Source organism: Nannobrachium achirus (assembly GCF_963921795.1).
Source record: "Nannobrachium achirus genome assembly, chromosome: 15".
Taxonomy (NCBI): Eukaryota; Metazoa; Chordata; class Actinopteri; order Myctophiformes; family Myctophidae; genus Nannobrachium; species Nannobrachium achirus.
The window spans coordinates 835001-839707 of record NC_137822.1 but is presented as its reverse complement, the minus strand read 5'-3'; the positions used below and the strand labels follow the sequence as shown (position 1 = coordinate 839707).

General features: G+C 43.0%; 1 protein-coding gene across 1 annotated transcript in view; it reads left to right on the top strand.

Annotated features, from left to right (window-relative positions):
* Window positions 1-3769: 3769 nt before the first annotated feature.
* dab2 (DAB adaptor protein 2) overlaps window positions 3770-4707 on the top strand; it is a 40263-nt gene continuing 39325 nt past the window's right edge. The window contains exon 1 of the mRNA XM_080742977.1: window positions 3770-3821. The gene's annotated coding sequence lies outside the window, so the exon portion shown is untranslated. The remainder of the gene's footprint in view (window positions 3822-4707) is intronic.

Here is a 4707-nt window from a genome sequence, read left to right as displayed (position 1 = left end):
AACAATGAATGAAATACAAAAATTGTAACCGTGCTTTGCACAGCGGTCTTGATTACACATAGAAATACATAGCAAGAGCTACTTTTACATGTAACATTTATGCACACGTACTGTAACAGACTGTTACTGTTTTGTCACTGTCTGGCCAAAACCTCTTAACTCCATTTTTGAGGTTTTTGATTTTTTGGCATGAATCAGGGCTATTGAGCACCCTTTACAGCTGAGTGTTGGTTAAAATAATATTTAACCAATGGAAAGTAGTAAAAGGTGCTTGGGACAAAACCTCCTAACTCCACACTTTCTGCCAAACCAGCTACCTCCACCCGATTGGCCCTCTCTTTTTTTCATAAATATGTGCTATTGAACACCCTTTACGTCTGTTTGTTGGTTAAAATAATATTGAACCAATGAAAAGTAGTAAAAAGCCCTTCGGTCAAAACCTCCTAACTCCACTTGAGGTCATTTTCCCGAAAATTAACATTTTGGAGTTAGGCGGTTTCGGCTCGACAGCAGAGATATACAGTTTATGCCAGTGGTTCTCAAAGTGGAGTCCTGGGAACCGCCATGGGTCCTTCAGCTGGCTTCCAGGGGAGTCCCCAGCAAAATGAGTTAATGTAGCATAAAATCAGCTGAACCACTCTAACCCTAGTAGGCCTGTACTGTACATCAGCAATTTGAAAATTGTAGGCCCCAAAAAAACATCTGGCCTACATTTTGGCACAAAGCACTCAAAGTTTGTCGTACGCCCACGGTCACATTGGCCAAGCTTTGCGGGACGTTTAATGAAATGAACCATTAACTAGCACCGCTCACTTCCCACTTGGTGTGATTTTTAGTTATATATTTTTGAAACATTTTAACCACACAAATCGCTGGCATAAAATATTTTCAGATAATGGTTCGGGGCCAAATACTGTTTCCATTTCAAAATGGAAAAATACACCAAGCAGTAGACCAATGGTTCTCAAAGTGGATTCCAGGGACTCTGTGGGTTCCTTTAGGGGGTCTAACTTGACCCATACAAGTCTGTAACTCTGACAGTGTACACATTGGTTCCATTTGTACACTGTCAGAGTTAAGGGGAGAACTTGCTATTTCAAAGTTTGAGAAACACTGAGGTAGACTATAATGCACTCCAGTCTATGCACTGCAGTCCTTGGTCAGAAGGAGAAAACAGGTTCCCTCTCGGTTGGTCAGTGGTGTGGGCCGCGGAGAAGATCGACCTCAGTCAGCAGAACACAGGATATGCAGTCAGGAAGGACATCCTTCCTTTGTACTTTTCCCCTATCTCTCCATAGCTCAGCTCCTAGATAGGCCTCTGTCGCTCAGTTGACCACAGAGCCACGCACACAGTGCGTGCACAGACTGCACACGTTACGTTACAAACATAATATAGCGCGGAGTCAAACATACTCAAGCCGTAAACTCGGAATATAAACAATTATTCAGAAGTCAGAATGACCGTTCTTGCTGTTCAGGAAGAATGTTTTGCCTTGCACCTCCCAAGGGCACCATGCATGGGCACCATGTGCTCACCATGACATTCCTCCTAGATTTCCTCCCCCGGCAAAATGGGCATGAACAGGGACACTGCAATTTGTGAATTTCATTTCCAGAACATAGCTACTGGTAACTGGCTTTCCACACGGTAGTGTTGGTTTTGACAGCAATTTGATTACGTTTTAGTCATAGTGTTTTGAATAAAGATCTGTTTAGTTTTAGTCATATTTTATTCATCCGAAATGTTTTACTTTTGGTCTAGTTTTAGTTGGCTAAATTTAAGATTTTAGAGGACAAAATCTACAATTGATTTAGGGGGCTGCGATGGCATTGAAATGGCTGATATTCACTTGGCTAATCTACAAATTCTTCGAGTTTGTAGATCAGCTATTTTCGGTCTGTGACAGCCATGTTTGACTTGACTTAATGATTTGATAACATGATGACCTGCCTTAGTTCTACTGGATCCACTAGCCCCTCCCAAACATTTTAGTCTAGTTTGTATTTGTCGACGAAAATGTCAGTATGTTTAGTCATCATAGCTTAGTTTTCTTTCCGTCTTTATTTATTTAGTTTTCGTCAGTGAAAAAGGTAGTTGACATACATTTTTTATCATAGTTTAAGTCGGCGACAGTGCTACGTGGAAGACCCGGGTTTGGGATCCCGGGCATTACATGCCGTGACCTGGATCGGGCTTCCCGGTGGGAGGGAGGTCAAAAGGGGGGTGAGAGTTACAGTAGTGGCCAGTGTTGCCAAGTCTCGTGAGAGAAATAAGCCAACCGACTTCCGAAAACAAGCCAAAATAAAACAAGACAAATCTGGCTAGACTTATCTTTTTCTCCCGCAACTCTGGAAAAGAAAAACAAGCCAAAAGTTGAGGTAAATAAGTGAACTTGGCAACACTGGTAGTGTTATTCTTGGTTATTTTAATCGACTGGTGGGATGGCGTTACCTGCCCTCAAGAAGCTTAAAAGAGCAAACAAGAAAAGGAGCTCTTATATGACAGGTCTCTTATTTAATCTGCCAAGATGATTTTGCTTACAGCCTTTGTTAAATCGTTCCACACCGTATACCACGCTACTTTCACTGAGCAACAGAAGCACCCTGCTGGGATCAGAAGGATCCACTGCCTTTGGTCCGCGACAATCGTCTGAAGCCCCCTGAGGAGGATTATTACTCAGCGCTGTGCTCACAGTGGCTGCATGGTGTTCTCCTGAACTTGAGGGGTCTGCGAGCTCCTTCTCTCTGAGACTACTGGGCAGGATTCAACAACGGAACACAATGAAAAGATGCTTTTCTCATTGTTGTCGGGGTGGAAACCTTGTATGTCCAACACCGTTCATTTTGTGTTCTTCATTTTAAAAATGATCCAAAAGTGAAAATAGCAGCTCTACAAGCACACATCGCGAAGCGTTGTGTGCTTGTAGATCAGCTATTTTCTTAGTTTTCTAAAAAAGTTTTGTAACCCATTTTTCACCCTGTACCAATTGCCTACGCTGTCTCCCTCTGCCAACCTGGGGAGGGCCCCAAAGTGAGCTCATGCCTCCTTCAGTGCATGAGGAGTGAGCGGGCCGCTTCTTATCACCTGACAGGGGGAGCTCACCCGGTTGGACGTAACGCGTGGAAGGAACACGTTATTCCAACCAGTTCCTTTCCCCTCCATCAGGCGCCGCGGCTGGCCAGAGGGAGGCAGTATAGAGACCAGGATTACTGCATGTTTTTGCCACGGGGAGAACATGCAAACTCCACACAGAAAGGCCCTTTCACCAACCCCACCTATAGGGTGTGGGCACTGCTGAAGCGGAGGAGAGAAAATGCCCCCAGCGCCCACAGCGTACCCCGACAGGCAGGGTTCGAGTTATGTGGGGGCCAATGGGGGCTTAGCCCCCATAGATAAAGTCTGGGACCCCATAGTCAAAAACCCCTATGGGGTCTCTTTATTTTCCCAAGTGTTTTATTTTTATTTTTTTATTATTATTATTTATTTATTTTTACTGACAGTCCCACATATCATACCTAAATGTCCAAATAGATAAACGTATTCCCACCATACATTGCCTGCAAATATCGAATTTTCATAACACCAGGGATTTTCCCAGTTAACTGTGCACAGTGCAGTTAACATAGGTGCAATACAGCCAGCCGCCTGCACTGTTTGTAGCGGGGGCGCTATTGAGATAAATCAGAGTAAATGGACTGAACTTTGCACAGTGAGCAAGAAGAGAGAAGAAAGTTACGCTTGGTTTGTAGCTCCGTGCAGTGAGCAGCTGAGGAGAGGGGAGTGGAGGAGAATACGTCGCAATCTTGTCTTCATTTTTAAGGTGAAGTTAATTTGAGCAACACAGCAGTGCACTGTTTGTGTTTAGTGGACACACATACTGTACACATGCTGTTACCCAGAACCACGCATGCACACCCACATTAATAATTACCCGAATAAAAGTAGGCTATGTAATCATTATTAAAATTATAATCATTATAGGCTCCACTAAATGGTCAGTCCATAAATGTAGGCCTATTTGCAAATGGAAAGGGGGGAAAACAGCTCGTTTACAATTCACTTTTGCTATCTCCTATATTAGATTTTATTCTCTGTATCACAATGCTTGTAAAGCAGTCAGTCTTGGAGTTCCCTATTAATTGTTTAACTATATGAATTAATTCAATTAGCCTTCCATTATAGCCCCAAAGACACCCAAAATAAAATTGTGAAAGGAAAAATATGATTTAATAGAGGAAACCTGTTTTAGACGACTTTACACCTGAAAATATCCATTTTAAAAAAATATCCGAATTTTCGGCCGGCGCTGTGCGCCGGCATGATATCACCCAAATATGAGGGCCACCATAGCTCTCTGGGTATAACTCGAACACTGCCGACAGGAATTGAACATAGGACCTTCTGGACTGTGCCACCATGCCCCAGTGTGACAGTCTTGTATGATGAAGCAGGGCTTTACTTACTGTACAAAAAATGTACAAATGTGAAACTTGGAGATACAAGGTTTCTGCCCGACAGTGACGATATGACATGCCCAAAATAGGGACGCCAAGTTGAAAGCACTTAAACTTCAGCTTGAAGTTTCAAGTAAAATAATTCTCTGGAGAAAAAAAAGCTGTGATTAGAACATAATATAGTTACACACTAAGATAAGAGGGGGGAGCTTGTGTCATGGACCAGGCTGTACTCAAAACAATAAATACCAA